This window comes from Cryptomeria japonica, chromosome 6 (assembly GCF_030272615.1).
Source record: "Cryptomeria japonica chromosome 6, Sugi_1.0, whole genome shotgun sequence".
In the NCBI taxonomy this organism is placed as follows: domain Eukaryota; kingdom Viridiplantae; phylum Streptophyta; class Pinopsida; order Cupressales; family Cupressaceae; genus Cryptomeria; species Cryptomeria japonica.
Window position 1 is genome coordinate 326,666,035 of NC_081410.1, and position 23,282 is coordinate 326,689,316.

Consider the following 23,282-nt stretch of genomic DNA (forward strand, 5'->3'; position numbering starts at 1 on the left):
CTTTTTTTGGATTTAGCCAGAGTTTGAATTTTTCCATTCTATCTAGTATAGGGCCTAGCTCTTGAATATGCGTGGATCTCTTCATACTCTTTACTAAAGTGTCATCAACATAATCTTCCATATTCTTATGCATCATGTGATGAAAGATAGTAGTTATTTCTCTTTAGGAAGTTGCTCCTGCCTTCTTCAGCCCGAATGGCATGACATTCCAGCAAAAGGTTCCCCATGCATAGATGAAAGCTATCTTTTGTTGATCTCTAGGAGCTATTTTGATCTGATTATAACTAGAGAATCTCTCCATTAGTGAGTACATCTCATACCCAATAGTCATATCAACTATTATATCAATGTTTGGCAATGGAAAGTCATCCTTCAGACAAGATTTGTTGAGATCTCTAAAGTTTGTGCAAACCCTAATAGATTTGTCTTCCTTTGACACAGGTACTATGTTTGGAATCCATTCCGCATAGTCTATAGCTCTGATAAATCCAACTTTTAGCAATTTTTCTAGCTCAGCTTTGACTAGTAGTGCCACGTGAGGGTGCATCTTACAGATTTGTTGCTTGGCTGGTTTAACTCTTGGTGTGATAGAAGGATGATGCATGATAAGATCAAGATCCAGGCCTAGCATATCAGAGTATGTCCATGCAAAATTGATCTTCTTTTCTGAAAAGAGATGAGTGAAATCTTTCAATTCTTCTGCTGATAATGGTTGAGCTACATGAATGATGTGTGGTGTCTCTTGACTCCCAATGTTCATTGGCTGAATTGGCTTAATCGATATAGAAGATCTCTCCTAGAAGTGACTTGGTAGTATATCAAGTATCTCACCTTTAGGAACCTCGAAGAGGTTTTCACCCTTAGGTACATCCTTTATTTTCTCTTTTTTAGATTCTAACACCGCCACAATGTGGTTTTTGCCATCAGATCTAATTTTTATTTTTCTGATTTTTGTGACTTAGATACTTGATATCTATTTTAGTCATGTTTTCACTTTGTTTGCTGGTGGAAGAGTACATGGGTTCAATTGTGTTTAGGTAATAGGCTAGTGTTTAGTCATTGGGAAAAGTAGGTAAATTCATCGGTTGGTCTTGTAGACTACAATCAATTAATTCAAGATATACCAAGGATAGAGTGTGGACATGTTTGAGGGAGTTCACAGTATTGTCATCACAATTGCAGATCAAATAGTTGAGTTCCAGAAGGATACCTTGCGTAAATGTCTCGAGACCAGGAAAAGTCAGAACATGATAATTAAAGTGCACATTAATATTTAGTTGACCTAATCTAATAGACCTACTTGTAGCATCATTCTCTACGCCAGGTTGGACTTCATATCAAGGTTCAATAGTAACCATATCATTAGACAAATTCTCACCATTTATATTAGAGGATTCAAAGTTTGATGCTGAGTAGATATTGTAGAAACAAGACTATTGTAAAAGTCCTCAAAGTTATTGGATGAAGTTTTCGAGGCTTATTCAAGTGGTTGAGTGAATGTATTTATGGTATCAACACCAACATCTTTAATGCTGCAAGTTCCTTCAATATTTGGCTCATTTAGAATTTGTATCTGACACGCCTGTTGACATGATCTTGATGGTTTTGTGACTCCCTGTCGTCTACTCCATTCAGCTTCATCTGGACTGATGACCGATTCTACTCCTCTAGCTTCCAATTCTTCTTGTGTAATCCCATACCTAATTTGTTCTGTCTTTTTAGAGAGGTATATAATAGATGAAAAACTTTATGGTATTCTTCCTTCCTCCAACCCTTGTTCATAGTCTGCTTGTCTTTTTAGTATGATTTCTTGTATCTCCTTTTCTAGCTTTAAGTGCATCAGCTCTTGAGTATCATATGTGATACCGCTAGACTCTTCTGGAGTTTCTGTACTGGATGTATCTGAGAGGTGGTCTGGACCCCATTCATACTCATTTGAGTTAGTCTTTGAATCATCTATTTGCTACCTACCAATGCATGTGACTAGAACTTTCAGTGGTGCAAACAATTCTCTGATTCTTTCTACTTCGTCTCTTATATCCTCTTGGACTTCAATTCCTTCTATTGTTGTAGCTGACACCATTAGAACTTGAGTGCTGACTATTTCTTCTTTCTTGATTGCTGGTTCCTCTTTTTCTTTTACACACTCTACTTGAGTTTGTTGAGTGTTTGTTTTGTGTAATGTTGAAGGTGATATCATTTTCTACCACTTAGACTTAGAAGCATGTTTTTGGTCTGATGCCTTTTTGGATTGTACCCCAATCGAGCCTTATCATTTATTGATTTTGTTTGCAGCTGAATTGGTTCAATAATACCCTCTTGATGTTTTCCTAGGGGACCAGTACTTGAATATCCCTTGCGTTGAATCATTTTGTAGCCTATACCATATTGTGTTGAGGAAATCTCACAATGTCGTACTTCTTTGTCTTCACTATCTTCCTAAAAAAACCATTTTAGAACAACATCCTCTTCTATTTCATCTACCAGGGAAGTAGAAGATTGTACAAAAAGATCATCATATATGATATTCAGAGTTGAAGTATGTGTTTTCATATCCTCTAATGGTTTGCCCAACTATTTCGGTGATGGAGGAAGAGAGACTAATGAAATTACTGTGTGTGTGAAAAAGTGAAAAGAGGTCTGATAGCTGCAGGTACAACACTTCAATTAAGTAATTACATGTATGGTTAGTAAATCAATAATCAATAAATAATGAACCATAACAAATCAACTAATTGTCTTCTAAAAGATGCGAGTATAAGATTGCTCTCAAATTTTTATAAGCAATACCAATGACTAGACTACACCAAGATGAAGGATTTAATCCATATGAGAATGATATCTAAGCTATTATGGATGCAAGATGGATTCAAGAAATAATGAAATAAACTAAATATGGAAAAAGCTAAACTAAGATGCAATAATCTCAAAAAAAAGAAAGCACAATATCTTCAATGACTCGAGAGCAAAATCAGCACAATAATAATCTCAAAGGTGTTTCTCAAGTATCTCTGGGGTGATTTGAATGAGAGCTGAAGGCTGAATATTTAGAAATTCACAAGAGAGATCAAGAAAAAGCACAATTTAGAATTAATTGAAATAATTGAGAAATCAGGTTCAATTAACTTTGAGATAGATTCCAATTATAGTTTAATTGAAATGCATTCAGATAAGAAGTTCAAGTTGCATAAGAAATAAGAATTAATTAATTCCATGCATTTGTGATAAAAATAGATAATTCTTTGAATTATTCAAGAAAAGAGTCTTTTCAATTCAACTGAACTTCTTTTTCTCAAAAGTTTGGAGTTCCAATTTTAGAGAATGATTAATAATTCAATTAATTATTTTTCTGATTTCAAGTTCTCCATTTAGAAGAAAGAAATAATATCTCAAGTTTGATTTCTTTCTCAATTTAATTCTTTTATTTTATTTTCAATTTAACTCTTGCTTTGTGATTAATTCCTCTTTTGTAATAAATTAATTCTTTTTTTGCATGATTAAATGGAAAACTTATTAATTAATTAAATATGCTAGGATATTTAATAAATTAAATATGCTAGGATATTTAATAAATTAAATAGGACAATTGATAAAAATGATATTCTTGGAATGATTCAATTAATTAAATAAATATTTAATTAATATTGAGTATTTCATTTGCCATGTGACATTTGATGATTAAAGAATTAATTAATGTACTCAAGATTGATTTAATTACCTTTGGTTAGGAACTTGGTGATATTGTCGAGATTAGGGGCCCATAGTTTAGGTGACCAATTTTAGGGTATTACATTTGCCCCTCTTTGAATTAATGTGTGAGCAGCGCATTGGTTCAAAGAATAGTTGATGTCTAGGAGTTGCTAATTCTGAACTTGATTGATCATGAACCAGATGAAAAGCGAGGTGTTTAGCTTGATTCGAAGCAATGAAGCTGAACAAAGTTGATTAAAGCGATATCGATCTGGAACTTGATTGAACTAGGAACAATAGAGAGCAAAGATACCGAACTTGAACTTGATTGATCAAGAAGCGGATCTTACTAATATAGAACTTGATTGAACTAGACACAACGATCGAAGATAAAATCGATCTTGAACTTGATGGATCAAGATACGATGAGTGAAGATAAACTATCTAGCTTGATTTGATGTGATGAAACTGAACACCTTCTTAGATTGAGTGTGTGATCGAAGATACTCTTTAAACCCTTGATTGAGTTTAAATGAATAATTAGCTTGATGAAAAGCGATGAAATTGATTAACATTAAGAGACCGATTCAGATGAAGACAATATCAGCTTGATTTGAAGCGATGAAACTGATATGCCCCTAGCGATTGATTTAATTCGGATGATGGAGAGATCTCAACTTGATGTGAAGCGATGAAGCTGAGATGCCCCTTATTAATAAGAATTTGATTTTCTTTAGTTGAAAAAGGTTTTTTTGCTCGACTTTGATGAAGATTTGAAAATTTTCTCGACTTTGAAGATGTGAGGTCATAAGGTCATGAGTATGCCCCCTCGGGAGAAAAATCAAAAGATTGCAAGGGTAATTAATTGAGCACAAATTGATTCAAAGGAATTTTTGTAGATTTAGCATTGATTGATGAGAATTGAATTGAGATTCAATGTTGATTGATGAGCGCAAATTGAAGCAAGAATAAGCATCTGATGAAAAAAGTGCTAAGTGGTCTAAATTGTGAAATTGACTAGGAAAATGATCTCGTATTTTGATTTTGATCCCAAAAATGGAATCAGAATGGGCAAATTAGGTAAAGGTACAATTTTCATTTCCATCGGAGCAAGTTGAAAAATTAGGGTTTTGACTATATATGGAGTAAAAGTGTCATTTTCAAATCATTTTAACCCTCCAAGTTTGAAAATTCAAAAAGCCTTCTATGAAGAAAAATGGTGGTTCCCACTCATATGCACCGATTTGAGTGCCGAAGATGACATAATCAACCTTGAGACTATGAGCCATCGGTAAGTGATCGATCTTAATCCTATTAATCATTTCAATTTTGAATTTTTTTATTGAATTTTTTAATTTTTGGCACGTTGAAGTCGGGCTTTCTCATTTTGTCGTGCGAGACAGGATCCTGTCTTGTACAAAAAACTAATTAAGTTTGTCTTATCATTTAAGTCCATTAGTTTTGTCGTATTGAAACTACCCTTGTGTCATACGATAACATTAAAAATAGCCCATTTTGTCGTCCTAGAGCTAGTCTTGTGTCGTATGAGAGTCTTTTGTCGTATTAGGCCTATTCCTGACTCATACAAGTTCCTGCCCCTGTGATGTTTTATTGTTTGGAAAACAGTGAGCATTTTTGAAGGTGCAAACTTGAAGTTTTGATTGTGCAATTTATGTATTTGGATTTGTGCAATGTTTTGCTTCTCTTATAGGCTAATTTGAAATGTGTCTTGATGGTCTGTTGTTTGATTTTTGCAGGTTCGATTTCCCCATGTGTTATTTAGATGTGTATATTCATCAATGATGACATTAGTTCATGAGTTATTTGATATTGACCGGGCACATATTGATTTGTGCAGATTGACTCACCTTTTATAGTTGCCTGATATCCATGTGAATCACAGAATGTTGACTGTGCTTGTAGAGAGATTCCATTTTGAGCATGACACATTCCATTTGATAGTTGGGGAGATGACGATCACTCCCAAGGACGTATATAGGATTCTTCATATCACTTTTGCTGGAGGGAAGGTGGATTATGATGCAGCGCATCTTCCTAGGTTAGTAGCTGTTAGACAAGTTTTCAGGGATCTTGATATTCTGACACGTTCTATCAGTTGGGACATGATGATGAACAAGTACAGTGAGGACTTTCCACTTGCTTGCATCTTGGCAGGTTTTATTAGCTATTTTCTGATGCTGGATAGGGGACAACAGGGATTTTTGTATGGATGGGGCAAGATGTTAGAGAGGCTTATTGAGACCCCTCAGAGATTAGGCTAGGGCTCTTGTATATTAGCACACATATATCACAAGATGCATGAGATTGTATATAGGGAGGGGAAGAGTATGGCTGTAGGAGTTTTGATTTTACAGGTATGGGCCTAGGAGCACCTCCCAGTTTGTAGGTTGATTTTTTTATGAGGGCAGGGATCCTGGTCAGCCTATTGTATACAGATATTCATGATATGTTACCCAGCCCCATTTGGGAAAGAGATTTTTGGAGACGGAAGCTGGATGAATTGATAGCCATGATATGGAGACCATACAGGGGTCTAGAGCCATGGGATGATTGGAGGATTGTTCGTAGGGATTTTTTCATGACTCGACCACTCATTGATAGATCTCAGACTATAGTTTAGCGATCCATTGTTTCTCGAGTGATGAGGTAGTATGGTAGACCTCAGGGGATCTCATAGGAGTTCACTGTATATGAACATTATGCAGATGAGGAGAGGTAGGGATGGGCACTGAGATTATCTTACACCTTGAGCATGCAGGAGCTGAATAGGTTACAGTGTCTCAGATGAAATTATATGGATAATGTTGTAGATGCGGGGGTCTTGCCCTAGTATAGGGATCGGTTCCAACAGCATCCATTCTCAAGATTTATGGATTCGGCTGAGTAGGAACCTCACATAGAGGAGGTTGAGGATGATGCCCCTGTGCAGGGATAGGGACATGGATAGAGGTAGGGACAGAGAGCTGAGGCTCTGAGGTGGGCAGGTGGTGATCCTGGTGCTAGTAGTAGTAGGGTACCAGCTAGTGGTAGGCAACAAAGAGGAGAGGGTGGATCCCTAGGGACAGTTGGAGTGAGACTTGGTAGAGTGAGTGTCAGAGGGTGGAGGAGAGGAGGAGAGAGCAGTGCCAAGATAGGTTAGGCAGAGGAGAGAGGAGTAGGGGGGAGCCAGAGATAGAGATGAAGGAGGAGATGGAGGTGGAGAGCCTGTGAGGGATGAGGGGGCTGACACAATGCAGTCGATGAGAGCATGCCTAGCAAGGTTACAATCATAGCTGATAGTGGCACAGACTCAGCTAGCAGAGCGAAACCATCAGTTAGCAGAGATGAGAGTAGAGCGAGACTCTTTGCAATAGGAGGTCCTTCATCGGATGAGTCAAGAATCCTTTTATGTTGCGGCTTACAGCATAGCAGTTCCAGTAGCACAAAAAGTTGTACCATATTCACAGTATATGGCTCGATCAAAGGGAGCTCAAGCACCTCGTCAGGATCCAGGTAAGCAAGCTCCACCTCCTCCACCAGGCGATGAGGGATAGGCCAAGAGCTAGATATTCTTTTTGTAGCTCTAAGATATTTTGTAGACACACCCATTTTTTGTAGCCCTTATGATTCTTGCTCTGATGGGAGTTTGTACATGTCAATTGACATTATTTGTACCCCAAGACATTGATTATTATATATATATGAGATCTGATTGGACTTCATTATACTTGTGTTGATCGATTATGAGATGTCTTCTATATGCTTTATTCTATATGTATGCATTTTTTTTTTTAAGTATAGATGTATGTAAATGCAAATGAATATGAATGTTTGTTTTTGTTTCTTTTCATATGCAAATAAATGATGAAAATGAGTAATGAGTAATGCAAATTTTTTAAATTTTCTTTTTTCTATGCAATAAGATGAATGCGAATGAGTGATAATGAAATGTATGAATCTATATAAGATGCTTATGTTTGTAGCTAAAATCTCAATACACAAGTACTCGATCGGAGAAATGATGATGCATCCAACTCTCATTCAGAATATAAAGAGATTATTACCATACCGAAATCACTCTAAATTCACAAAATACAGAATGAAATGAAAAAATGAGAAGCAAAATGAAATGCAACCTAAACCTAGTCACTGGATTTAAAATGCTTAAGTTTCATCACTAAGGATAACAAACATAACAGGCAGATTAGAGTTCCTTTCTTTTCATGTGCAATATTAATTATCTTGTCTGTAATGACCCTTTTTTCGTTCATATCCTTGGACAGATTACGCAGGGACCAGGATTGCATGATAAAGAAATTCACTCAAAATAGACAAAGAAATTATGGGAACCTCCCTATAGCAAACAAATAAGCAAGGTCGAGGTATGTGTGGCAATTTCACCTTGATGTGAAGGCTCTTATCATAGACAACCAACTTATTAGATGTTTCTAGATCATCAAAATCATTCCTACAAGCAGAAAATAAAGAAAAATATTATGCCACCAATCCTTGCTCCTCTTAGTCAAGATAGACTTCCTCGAGTTACTCAGAGGGAATAATAATCAAAAACCAATATAAAAGACAACACACAAAGAAAATTTTCATGCATAGCTCAAACTGTTTAGTGATTGTTTCATTTATGTTGTTTTTCTTGTGTACTCAGTGATAAAACTCTTTGGTACTTAGGAGATAGGTAACTGACTCAGAGTGGACGACCAGGTTTCACTGACGAAAAGATGACTTGGTTGATACTACTTAGTACATGTAATGTGCTTTGTTGATTAACCTAAGACTAAGACATTAATCAGTTTCAAGCCATGAGGGTTCCAATGAACCAGAATGTATGTCCAAGCAATAATAAAGATGCATGAAAGCGGGAAATGCCAATGTTGCGTTGATAGATGGAGCGTTGAGTACAAGAGGAACCTATTTGCCAAGTTTTCACCTACTTGGCAAAGATTCATTTTTTGTACCAAGGTATTTGTTTACTAGGTTTTCACCAAGGCATTTTAGAAAAAATAAAAATTTTAGGACTTTTTTTGATTTTTTGGGTATTTTTCAAGACATTTTCAGCTGTACAGATTGCTAAGTGAAGAATTTCTTCAAATGGGTGGTGTTAATCAGTTCACAGAGTTGTTCTCCTTCCGATGTTGATAGTTGATAGGCACTAGAGCCAAATACTACAGCAACGATGTAGGGACCCAAGCAGTTGGGTTCAAAGTTCCCTTTGTTGTCTCAAAACTGTTGATTTTTAAGATTTTCTCTCAGAATTAGGTCACCAACCTGAAATTCTCTTTGTCAAACCTTCTTGTTATATCCTTTGGACATTCTCTTTTGATACACTCTAAGATGATCAAATGCTACTTTCCGACATTCATCCAACAATTCGAGCTCTTTTAATCTAGATATCCTATGGTCTTCATCAATAATAAGACCTTGCAAAGAAACTCTTAGAGATGGTATCTCTACTTCAATGGGTAATACTGCTTTGGACCCATACACCAAAGAAAAAGGTGTAGCCCTAGTAGGTGTTCTAATACTTGTTCTATAAGCCCATAATGCAGGATTGAGTTGTAGATGCCAATCCTTCCCAGATTTGTTTACTATTCTATGTAAGATAGTCAACAGGTTTTTGTTAGATGCCTTAGCTTGTCCATTACCTTGATGGTAATATACAAATGACCAGTGTTGTTTAATTTTGAATTTCTCATAGAGCTCATCTAGATCTTTATTCTTGAACTGTCCTCCATTGTTAGTCACGATGGATGAAGGTATCCCATACCTACAAATGATATGGTTCAGAATGGAAAGAGTTACTTGTTTACTGGTTGCTTTGATGAGTGGAACCTCTTCTACCCACTTAGTAAAGTACTTAGTGGCAATTATGATAAACTTGTGTTTGTTGAATGATGCAAGATAGATCTGACCTATGAGATCAAATGCCCATTGCTGGAAAGGCCAATGTGTGATGAAGGGTATGAGATCCTTTGTTGGAGAATGTATGAGGTTTCCATGTAGTTGGCACTTCTCACAAGTTTTAGAAAAATTTATAGCGTCCTTCTCCATGTTTGGCCAGTAGTAGTTTCTGAGCTAAAGTAAAACCATTCAAGTGAGATCCACAAATACCTTCATGGACTTCTGATAATGCACATTTAGACTCTTTAGTATCTAAACACCTAAGAAATGTACCATCCAAATTTCACCTAAACAAATCACTAGCAATGATGACATACCATGAAGCATTTTGGGTTAGGTTTCTTTTCTCATTATGGGTAAGATTTTATGGGATAATTTGGTCATGTAGATAAGAGTAAATGTGGTTATATCGAGATGAGTTATGTCTAATAATAGAATAAACTATCTCGGACTCAGGAGAATCATAGGCAGGGTAATGTAACTCTTCCACTAGGAATTCAAAGTGAAAATTAGATTCCTGTAACTCAGGTATAGATGCCAAGGTGGCCATAGCATCTGCTACTCTGTTTGCTGATTTGGGAATCTACTGGAATGATACAAACATAAAATAATTTTTGAGATCACCAACCATTCTCTTATAAGGCATTAGTTTCTCATCTCGAGTCTGATATGTATCATTGATTTGATTGATAATTAGTTGAGAATCTACATAGATATGTAACTCCAAAACCTTCCATTGAATAGCTAGGTTGATCCTGTTTACCAAAGCTTCATACTCGGCAATATTGTTTGTACAAGGGAAAATAATATTGTAAGCCTTTGGGATTGAATATTTCTAAGGAGTGATAAATAGTATTCCAGCACCGGAACCATTTTGGGTGAAAGATCTATCAAAGAACATCTTCCATGATTATTGAGTAAGGTGCATTATTGATTCATCTGGAAACTCTATATGCAACGGTTGAGTGTCTTCAATTGGAGCTTCAATGAGTTGATCTGCAATTACCTTTCCTTTGATGGCTTTGCATTCCACATATTCAATATCGAACTCTATAAGTACCATGACCCATTTTGCCAATCTTTTGGTGAGTGTTGCTTTGTTGAGAAGATACTTGAGCGAATCAATCTTAGCTACTAGCTTGATGGAATGTGCCAACATGTAGTGTTTCAATTTTTGTGATGCAGAGACTAATGCCAAGAATTATTTTTCTATTATAGTGTAGTTCATTTCATAAGATACCAATGTTCTCCTGATGTAATATATAACTCTCTCTTTTTGATTTTCATCTTGTTGTGCTAGAAGTGCCCCCAATGATGATTCAATGGCTGATATGTATATGATCAATGGTTTTCCCTGAATTGGTGGCATTAGTATTGGTGGATTGGATAGGCACTCTTTGATCTACTGAAGGTGTTGTTCACATTCTCAATCCCAATTGTATATTACTCCTTTCCTCAATACTTTTGTGAAAGGTTGAGCTTTGTCTGCCAGCTGAGAAATGAAGCGTCTGATTGATTGGAGATGTCCCTGTAAACTTCTCATTTGACTGATGTTCTTTAGAGGTGGCATTTACATTATAGCTTGGACCTTCTTAGGATCAACCTCAATTCCCTTCTTTGAAATGATGTAGCCAAGTAGTTTATCAGATGTCACTCTAAATACACACTTTTTTGGATTTAGCCGTAATTTGAATTTTTCTATTCTATCTAGTATAGGGCCTAGCTCTTGAATATGCATGGATCTCTTCATAGTCTTTACTAAAGTGTCATCAACATAATCTTCCATATTCTTATGCATCATGTCAAGAAATATAGTAGTTACTGACCTTTGGTAAGTTGCTCCTATGTTCTTTAGCTCAAATGGCATGACATTCCAGCAAAAGGTTCCCCATGCACAGGTGAAAGTTGTATTTTCTTGATCTCCAGGAGCTATTTTGATCTAATTATAACTAAAGAATCCATCCATTAGTGAGTACATCTTATACCCAGCAGCCATATCATCTATCATATCAATTTTTGGCAATGGAAAGTTATCCTTCGGACAAGCTATTTTGAGATTTGTGAAGTCTGTGCAAACCCTAATAGATTTGTTTGCCTTTGACACAAGTATTATTTTTTGAAATCCATTCCGGATAGTCTATAGCTCTGAAAAATCGATCTTTTAGTAGTTTTTTCTAGCTCAACTTTGACTAGTAGTGCCACATGAGGGTGCATCTTATGGAGTTTTTTCTTGACTGGTTTAACTCCTGGTGTGATAGAAAGATGATGCATGATAAGATCAAGATCCAGGCTTGACATATCAGAGTATGTCCATGCAAAATTGTTCTTCTTTTTTGAAAAGAGATCAGTGAAATATTTCAATTCTTCTGCTAATAGTGATTGAGCTACATGAATGATGTGTGGTGCCTCTTGACTCCCAATGTTCATTGGCTGAGTTGGCTCAATCAATATAGAAGATCTCTCTTGGAAGTGACTTGGCAGTATATGAAGTATCTCACCTTCAGGCACCTCAGAGAGGTTTTCACCTTTAGGTATGTCCTTTATTTTCTCTTTTTTAGATTCTGACACCGCCACAATGTGGTTTTCGCCTTCAGATATTGTATTTATATTTTTCTGATTTTTGCGACTAAGATACTTGATATCTATTTCAGTCATGTTTTCACTCTATTCGTTGGCGGAAGAGTACATGGGTTCAACTATGTTTAGGTAATAGGCTAGTGTGTAGTCATTGGGAAAAGTAGGTACATTCATGGGTTGGTCTTGTAGACTACAGTCAATTAATTCAAGATGTACCAAGGATAGAGTGTGGACAGGTTCGAGGGAGTTCACGGTATTGTCATCATAACTGCGGATCAAAAAGTTGAGCTCCAGAAGGATACCTTGGGTAAATGTCTGGAAACCAAGAAAAATCAGAACATGATTATTAAAGTGCATGTTAATATATAGTCAACCTAATCCAATAGACCTACTTGTGGCATCATTCTCTATGCTAGGCTGAACTGCATATCGACATTTGATAGTAACAAGATCAGTAGACAAATTCTTTCCATTTATATCAGAGGATTCAAAGTTTGATGCTGAGTAGATATTGTCATAAATAGGACTATTGTTAGAGTCCTCAGAGTCATTGGATGAAGTTTCCAAGTCTTCTTCAAGCGGTTGATTGAATTAATGTATAGTATCAACACCAACATCTATAATGATGTAATTTCCTTCAAGATTTGTCTCATTTAGCATTTGTATCTGGCACACCTGTTGACATGATCTTGATGGTTCTATGACTCCCTATCATCTACTCTATTCAACTTCCTTTGGACTGATGAGTGAAACTGATTCTGTAGCTTCCAATTCTTCTTGTGTAATCCCATACTTGATTTGTTCTGTCTTTTTAGAGGGGTATATAATAGATGAATTTTTTTTAGGATTCTTCCTTCCTTCAGTCCTTGTTCATAGTCTTCCTGTCTTTTTAGTCTGATTTCTTGTATCTTCCTTTCTATCTTTAAGCGCATCAGCTCTTGAGTATCATCTTCGATACTGCAAGACTCTTCTGGAGTTTCTGTACTGGATGTATCTAAGAGGTGGTCTAGACCCCATTCATACTCATTTGATTCAGTCTCTGAATCATCTACTTGCTATCTACCAGTGTATGTGACTAGAACTTTCAGTGGTGCAAACAATTCTCTGATTCTTTCTACTTTGTCTCTTATATCCTCTGGGACTTCAAATCCTTGTATTGTTGTAGCTAATGCCATTGGAACTTGAGTGTTGTTTTTTCTTCTTTCTTGATTATTGCTTCCTCTTTTTCTTTTACACACTATGCTTGAGTTTGTTGAGTGTTTGGTTCCTATAATATTGAAGGTGATATCCTTTTCTACCACTTAGACTTAGAAGCATGTTTTTGGTTTGATGTCTTTTTTGGATTGTACCCTAGTGGAGCCTTTTCATTTGTTGATTTTGTTTGTAGCTGAATCAGTTCAATAATACCCTCTTGATGTTTGCCCAAGGGACCAGTGCCTGAATATCCCATGCATTGAATCATTTTGTAGCCTGGACCATATTGTGTTGAGGAAATCTCACAATGTGGTACTTCTTTGTTTTCACTATCTTCCTTAAAAAGCCATTTTAGAACAACATCCTCTTCTATTTCATCTTCCAAGGAAGTAGAAGATTGTAAAAAATGACCATCATATATGATATTCAGAGTTGAAGTCTATGTTTTCATATCCTCTGATGGTTTGCCCAACTATTTTGGTGATGGAGGAAGAGAGACTAATGAAAAAAATGGTTCTATCTTGTATCCATCCATGCTAGTATTGGTAATTTTCAATTTCTTTTCTAAGTCTTTCATCAAGGCTTCTGAACTTTTATTTGTAGAGGCTTCTCTATTATGAGGTACAAAGGTATCAACACCTTTTGTCAATGCATTACAGGGGACATTTGGATCAACAGGAATACTGACCTCAACTCTATTATAAGGAAATTTTAAGCATTGATGGTATGTAGATGGAACTGCCTTCATTTCATGAATCCATGGCCTACCCAGTAAGATATTGTATGAAAGAGGAAGATCAAGTACCTGGAAAATGACATCTCTTTCTACAGGTCCTACCCTAATTGGTAATGATACCAGACCTTTAGAGGTCCTTTCCTTTTCATCATAGGCTTTAATTGTTATTTTCTTGATCAGATCAATGACATTTTCAGAAAATCCTAGTTGTGTAAGCAGACTGTAAGTACAGATATTCAACCCCACGCCTAAATCTATCAAAACATGTTTGACTCTATGTTTATGGATCATGGCTTCAATGTGCAATGGCTAGTTATGTGGATGATTTAGGGAGTTTTCATCTTCTTTAGAGAAGGTTAGATAGCGAGGTGAAGTTAGATTACCCACCATAGACTGAAACCGATCAATGTCTAAATCTTTTGGAACATTAGTGGTGAGCAAGGCATTGTCCAAGATCTCTTTGTGAGCAGAAGATATTTTTAGTAATTCAAAGATGGAAATTTGAGAATCTATCTTTTTCAACTATTTAACAATGTTATATCCAGAGGATGATGATGAAGTTAGCCTTTTAAATTTATCAAATGTTGATTCTTTTTGTTTTTTTGGCGAGGCTGGTAGGTTTGATGTTGTTTGAGCAGAAGTTGAAGAAATATCTACTTGGAGAGTTACTTTCTTTTGAGAATGGGTCATAGCCTTTGCATATCGTGATTCATTTTATTTATCTTGGATTATAATCACATTGCAATATTCAGATTGGGAAGGCTCAATCATGTTGATAACGTTGTCATTGCTAGTATAGGTATAATTTACTTTGGCACCTCCTTTGGTCTTTGAGGAATCACCTTGTTCGTAAACAGGTAAGGGGTCTTTAAAAGCTTTATGATCAGCATTTGTTGGGTGATTCCTGACAACAATTTTACCAATGTTTATGAGATCTTGGATCTCATGCTTGAGCTTCATTCAGTTGTTTGTGTTATGACCTTTATTCCTATGGTAGTCGCAGTATTCATTTTCTCTCCACCATTTTGGTTTGACTTCTGGATCATATGGCCTAGAATTATCTGGTAACATTATCAGGTTGTTTTCCAATAGAGTTTTAAAAGTGGATTCGTATGATTCTTCCAGAGGAGTGAATTCGTATCTAGGTTTTGAAAGCCAAGGTTTCTCTTTGAACCACTCTTTTTCTTTTTTCGGAGGATTTTCTGCTATGGTTTTAGCTGCTTTGAGTGCTTGTGTGCCACTAGCTAAGTTGAATATCATGGGCTCTGAATATCGTGGGCTTTGAGCTTGTGTGCCATACTTCCAATACTTTTTCTTCTCTTTAGAGCTAGATCTTGGTTGTGTTTCTTTCCAAGGCATGATATCTACTTTCTTTATAAGCACATCTTCCATTCAGATAGCATTATCTACCATTTTGTTAAATGATGGTTGTACTTGCATTTGGATACTATATTTTAATTCAAGGATCAGATTGTTGATGAATATATCCATTTTCTCAGCATCTGGGATAGGCCATGAATACCTAGAGAACATCTTTCTCCAATGTTGGAGGAAAGTGAGAAAAGGCTCCCCTGTTTTCTGTTTGGTATTGCAAAGTTTGATCATAGTAGCAAGATGTTGAATGTTGTAGGAGTATTGTTGTAAAAATAGTTGGATTAGTTCTTCAAAAGTTTTTATCCCCTTAGGTAGACTTGAGAGCCATTCCATAGCTTGTCCTCCCAAACTCCTCGAAAAAAGGCGCATGAGATATGTTCGATCGTGCATGAACTCCATGTAGGCAGCACAAAATTCTCTGACATGATCTTGAGGGTCTGAGGTACCATTATATTTGTCAAATTTTGGAATCTCAACCTGTGAAGGGAATGAAGGCATGTATAGGTTTTTGTCAAATGGAAATGGGCATATTATCTCTAGACAATATTGTTTTGGGGATTTATCCTTGTTTTTTAGTTCTATGATCTTAGTCCGTAAAGCTTGTAATTGTCTATGGACCATTATTATAGGCGATTCTTCCTTTTTAGTGATGAGAGTCTGAACGTCATATATAGGAAGTTTGGCAGCTTGTTTGGCTAGTTCTAGAAAATAGTCTTCTTTTTCTCTAGCCATGATAGCCTTCATCATTTTTTGGAAATCTTTATCCTTTTGACATTTATGAATATATTTTTAGGTTCAGAATCTTCAACTTCACTTGATGAGGAATCATTATTAGTTTCATGAATATTGAGGTTGTCTTTGTCATTTTGTTTTGTTCTAGGTATAGTGGGAGATAAAGGTTCATCATGAGCTGGTATCTCTGATGATGAAGGTTTATCAGTCAGGGGATCCTCTTCGTAAAATGGATTATCTTTATATGAATAGGATTGACCTTTGCCTTTGGCATCTTTCTTATGAGAACTCCTAGTTTGAATAGGCATTTTTATTGATTGGTGTGACCTAAAGCTGTTTGTGATGTAGAAGTTAAGATCAAATTCAGAGCTAGTTGTTCAGTTAACGTATTGTTTGAGAGAAGCAACTAAGATTTAGTCTGGTTTCGGAAATGATCTATCTTGTATAAGACTTTTATCTAAGTTGATCTGAGAGAAGTGACTAAGACTCAATCTGGTTTCAAGAAAGATCTATCCTGTATAAGACGTTATCTAAGTGACTTAGGTTTGATATGTAGTTGATTGAACTAGCTAAAAGATGATTGAAAAAATCATGCAACACAAATGGCAGAGGTACACTATTTTGATTTGTTTATGCTTAGGATGATGATAACTAGTTTTATGCTCATTGTAGACTGTTTTAGGCAAGTTTGACTATTCTGGACTAACAAAATCAGAGATTCATATGACATGTTTTGCAAGACTAGATGACAATTCAATAGTTTTAGGATGACAACAACAGTGCTTCATACGAGTTGCTACCTAGTATTGTATGATAGATGGGTATGTCTAGAGTGACACACTGTTCAATGTAATGTTTTATCATATGAAATAGGAGTAAAGCTCAGATGACAATTCTCAAAAGTGGATGATACATAATTAGGATTCGTATGACACATGATTAATTCTAAGTTTTTAATGATTGAGTATGACCAAATTTGAGATGGACTAAGTTTTGATTGCTGACTAAAGATGAGCAGTTTAGAGGTGCACTGAGTTTTTGATAGGTAGGGTATATTAGTTTGTGACATAAACATAGTTTTGGCTAGGATAGACTAGTTTTGGATAGAGTTTTGACTGGGATAGACTAGTTTTGGACACAGATAGAGTTTTGACTTAGGATAGACTAGTTTTGGACAAAGTTTCGATTGGGATAGACTAGTTTTGGAAAAAAAATTCGACTAGGATAGACTAGTTTTGGACAGAGTTTTTGATCACTGAGTTATTTCTTGTTTTCTTTAGTTTTGGTATTTCAGTTTCAGTTTAAGGGATGAAAACACAGGAAAAATTTAATATGAATAATAACTCCAATCACAACATGCAAACCCTATGGAAATTGGTGAGAGAAGAAAACCTTTGCTTGTAGACTCAGGTACACACCCAATAGCTAACCAAAATACGACCACTGAGTCTCACGCAATGGATTCTTAACGCCGTATTAGCTGACTCCAAATGCTAATGGGGGCACAAAATGAAAAGTATCTTGGGAGAGTTATTATCTCTCTTTCACAAAGATTATCCCCCTTTTCGGAGGTGAACCGGGTAGCTTCTAATTTGAATTGTAACTAGTAAGGGGTCCATTCAGTGCATCGAGGTATACACTCAATTAAGAGGTCTCCCAGCCTTGAAAACCAAGGTTTAATATACCCAAAGGTACAGAGGAGAGCTATTCCTGAGCATTGCTGTTGACTTGATTTTTAGCAAATCATGTTTATTTTATAGTGGGTTGGAGTACTTGTCATTTAACCATTCCCACTTGGGTCATTCCCCTCTCACTGACCGTAATGGCTAAAAGAGTTATTAGCTCCTCAGAAGGGCAGGCTTGCTAAAGATGTACAAATCTCAAACTTAAAAAAAATGCCTCAAGGGTCTGGATTTCTAATTGTCTGTGAAGACAAGAGAATACTCTCCTACCTCTCAGAATTTAGTTAAAACACAAAATATAGATTTGTTCTTTAACCATATAGCAAGTTAGGTGCCTAAAAGTGAATTTAAAGAATACACAATGTTTGGTTGATTCTTCTCAGGAAACCTGCAAAGACAACGAATCAGTAGTCATATTGTCTTTGTGTGACAAGCATATTATTTGACAAGCATTCTACAAAAATTGATTAGGCTGTGAAAATTTCTTAGATAAACGAATAACCAGTCAGGGTCAGCATCAGTATAATCAATTTGGATAGAAAACTAGAAGAATGAAATTTTCTTTTTTACCAGGAAAATACAGAATCGTACAACAATTCCTACCAGACCGTACGATAAACTGTACCAGATCATAGGACACCTATAGTTTGTCATTCGGACATGTGGGAAATGTTGTACGATAATTCATAGAAACTGTACGAACGAAAATCTGAAAAGTGAAAAATCCAAAAAAATAAATAAAAATAAACAATTACTCTTGGAGGCTGAAAAAAAGTAGTCTTTTGCCCCACGGTGGGCACTAGAAATGTGTGTCTAAAAAAGTGAAAAGAAGTTTTATAGCTGCAGGCACAACACTTCAACTAAGTCATTACATGTATGGTTAGACAAATATAAGCATGAATAATAAAACCATAACAAATCGACTAATTTCCTTCTAAAAGATGCGACTATAAGATTGCTCTCAGATTTGTATAAGCAATACCAGTTACTAGACTACACCAAGATGAATGATTTAATCTATATGAGCATTATATTAAGCTATATGGATGCAAGATGGATGAATAATTCAAGCAATATGGATTCAAGCAATAATGGATTCAGGCAATAATGAATCAACTAAATATGCAAAAAGCTAAATTAAGATGCAATAATCTCAAAAAGCAAGCACAATATCTTCAATGACTCTAGAGAAAAATCAGCATAATAATAATCTCCAAGGTGTTTCTCAAATATCTCTGGGTGATTTGAATGAGAGTTGAAGGTTGAATTTATAGAAATTCACAAGAAAGATAAAAAAAAAGCACAATTTAGAATTAATTGAAATAATTGAGAAATCGGGTTTAGTTAACCTTGAGATAGATTTCAATTATAGTTTAATTGAAATGCATTCAAATAAGAAGTTCAAGTTGCATTAGAAATAAGAATTAATTAATTCTATGCACTTGTGATAAAAATAGGTAATTCCATGCATATTCTTTGATTTATTCAAGAAAAGAGTCTTTTCAATGCAACTGAACTTCTTTTCTCAAAAGATGTGAGTTCCAATTTTAGAGAAAGCAATTAATAATTCCTTTTAATTGCTTTTTTGATTTCAAGTTCTCAATTTAGAAGAAAAAATAATATCTCAAGTTTGATTTCTCTCTCAATTCAATTCTTTTATTCTATTTTCAATTTAACTCTTGCTTTGTGATTAATTCCTCTTTTGTAATAAATTAATTCCTTTTTAATAATCAAATGGCAAATGTATTAATTAATTAAATATGCTAGGATATTTAATAAATTAAATAGGATAATTGATCAAAATGATATTCTTGGAATTATTCAATTAATTAAATAAATATTTAATTAATATTGAGTAATTCACTTGCCATGTGACATTTGATGATTAAAGAATTAATTAATGTGCTCAAGCTTGATTTAATTGCCTTTGGTTAGTAGCTTGGTGATGTTGTCGAGATTAGGGGCCCATGGTTTAGATGACCAATTTTAGGGTATTACAACCTTTACAGGTGCTAGCAGCATAGGTTCCAGGATAGGGACAGGGACAGTGACAAGGATAGTCCTAGGAGAAGCCTTAGGGATAGGGACAACCACATGGATAGGGTGAGGAGGGAGGAGAGGAGGAGGATGCGATACTATCCTTGAGAGAGATATTCTAGGGATAGGTAGATAATATTCAAGAGCTAGAGAGGAATGGGGCTAGGCTCAGGAGACAACTATGAGACACTGAGTGAGAGAGGGATTAGGCTATTCAACACTACATAGAGGCTGAGGAGGCACTAAGGGTAGGGAGATGAGCAAAAGAGGATAGTGGGGATGAATATGCCTATGTTCTACAAGTAGAGGAGGAGATAGCCTACTAGAGAGACCTATATTATGGAGTTGTTCCACCTGATCAACGAGATGGGATCTTCCAGAGACCATCATGGACTATGACAACCACTGGAGGGAGATATAGGAGACAAACATCTAGTGGTGGGGTCATGGGTCCTCTACCACCACCAGATAGAGGGGGTAGGAGAGATTATTCTGGGGTGGGGACTTCCAAGGCTCAGACTTTGTCGAGGTCGGTTGGCTATGAGGGAGGGAGTTCATCATAGACTTGAGAGGGCTCCCTATGCATCAGTTTTTTGGTATCATTTTTGTATGATGATGTAGACACCTTTGGGTGATTTTTGTATCCATATGTATTTTGACATCACTGCATTATGACACTTACAATTTTTGAGATATATATGAGATGATTCATCCTTGTAGAAGCTATATGCACATGTACCTATGTGATGTTGCTTCTATGTGATGCATGTTTCTATGTGATATTATAATATGGATGCAAATATGTACATGATGAAATGCAATATATTTTTGTTCTTTTATGTTTTTATATGTCATGCATGATGAAAATGTGAATGTATGAAATACCGATGAATATGATAATTTAAATAATTATTTACATGATGATAATGTAAAATGTGCTAACATGTGATGATGCAGAGGCAGACTACATGAAATGCAAATATTTTTGGCGTGTCATTATACTCACTCATGTGATAGCAGGCTATGCAGATTCCAAAAGGATGATGGATGTCAATCAAGAAAAGGGGATGAAAGATAGATATGGAAGTGGAAGAGATTCTTGTTCTATTATCATCATTGAGCTTTATTATGGCAAATATGTTATGACAATCAAGATATAGGTTGGACCCAAAAGGTCATTGTATCTGTTTGCATGGAGATCAGATAGTCACAAACAAGGAATGCCCCAGTTCACACTAAACTCACAGTGTCCTCATATCCTTGGACAAGTCATAGAATTACTAAGAGATAATCCACAGACAACAAAAAAAAAGGAGGTGAATCATATCCCATCCTCGCCTTTCTAGTCAAAGACATCTTGGAGATAGAATCTCTCATCAAAGACATCCCAGAAAAGCTAAAAGACATGTCACTAAAAGATTAAATCAAAAGAAAAACCAAGACTCGACACCAACATCCACTGTAGTCCTCAAGTTTAGTGTCTCTTGTCACTTGTATAATTCTATTTTATTGTGGTCACAACGTTTTCATTCACAAAAGGAAAGATAGCACTGAACCATAATGTTGTTTGAGTCTGTTGAAAGATTTGATTTGTTGAAGCCCATTGTTTTTGTTTACATCTCATCTGAAACTGACTGAATCCATGAAACTGATACTTTATTATGGAGAAGATGGAACTTTATTACGGATCCGTGATGTAAGTGGTGCTTTATTGTGGATTGTGCATGGATAGACTGAAGAAAACTGGAAGAAACTGTACTCCTCAGAACATGTGATGCTCTTAGTTCCACACTGAGCACTAGACTTAGGATTTGCCTTAGCCACAGATAGGGGCTGATTTATTATGGATGGAAAGAGGATGAAAAGGAAGGATTATTATGAATGGCTAACCAATCTTAGGTAGATCAATAATAAGTCATGATGGGAATGGGTAAGTTTATTATGGATGGATAGGCTATGAATGTGTGCAAAGTAAAAGGATGAGATTGAATCTTGAAGGAGGGAGGAGAAATGTCTCTACACATGGCAATGGTAACTCGGTTTTCACTAGGTTACTTGCCCAAGGCACCATTGAAGTGGTTTTCACCATTGGACGAATTTATTTCTCTTTACTTTTTTTATTTTTCAAATTTTTTTTTGTGTCACAAGGCGTCTTTTTGCCAGGTTTTCACCAAGTAACAATTTTTATTTTAATGATCTTTTTATTATTTTTGATATTTTATGATTTTTATTTTTATTTTTGATATTTATTTTATTTTATTTTATTTTTTGAATTAGGATATTCTAAAGAGCTATGTGTAAAACCTACAAAGGTCTATGCTATTGATTGGATCTTCCAAAGGTTCTCCATTTGGTGTTGAAATTTGATATGCATTTGATCCATAGACTGTTGTGATGACATAAGGACCAAGCTAATTTGGTACAAACTTGCCTCTCTTCTCTCTGTCTTGCTGATTTCTAAGATTCTCCTTGAGAACTAAGTCACCCACCTTGAAAGTGTGAAGATTTATCTTATGATTGTAAGTGCATTGTTCCTTGAGTGAATGATGTGTAGCTCGAGTGACTATCTTTCTTGATAAAGGAACTAAGATAGAATTACTAATGTGTGAACTACCTAGGCCCATATGTGTGTCACCTAAACAAGTTTGGGCATCCCTGATAACAATTTCCTTCAAGGAAGTTCCATAAAAGGTCCATTGACATGATTTATCACCAAAAGGGAATGAATGTGTGGAACAAGTGGATGAGTTATGAAGGCTTATGATTGCAAAAAAGAAGTGAAAGTAGGATGGGATGATGGAGACTTAGGATCAACAAGTATTCCTTTTTACTTGAAATTTTAGAACTTTTGTTCCCAGTTATTTTCTTATTAGAGGAGATCAACTCTTTTTCCTTTTACTTCATAGGAGTTTTATCCTTGACTTTGATTTTTGCAAAGTCCAATAGCTTTTGATTTTGATTTGGACTAAAGGAATTTTTTTTTTTTTTACTTTTAGATTTTTCTTTTCAAAGCTTGATTTTTGATCCACAATAAGTATGGGATTTTGTAATTCTTGTTGATCCAAGTCTAGGAGAGGATTGGAAATGGAATGAGTGGATGAAATGGTAAGGCTATAGGAGTTCTCAAGAGGGTTGGTGATACTCTCAATAGATTCTTAGGTGGAACCACTCTTAGGACTATTGATATCAAGAGTTGATTGCACCATTAGAGGAGATTTGCATTCAAACATAGTAGCCACAACACTAGGTGGTTCATACCCAATTACTTGGCATTAAAAATTGTTTGTAGGTTGTTCCTGTTAACTAAATACCTTAGGAGATAGTGGGAGTTTATCAACATGAAA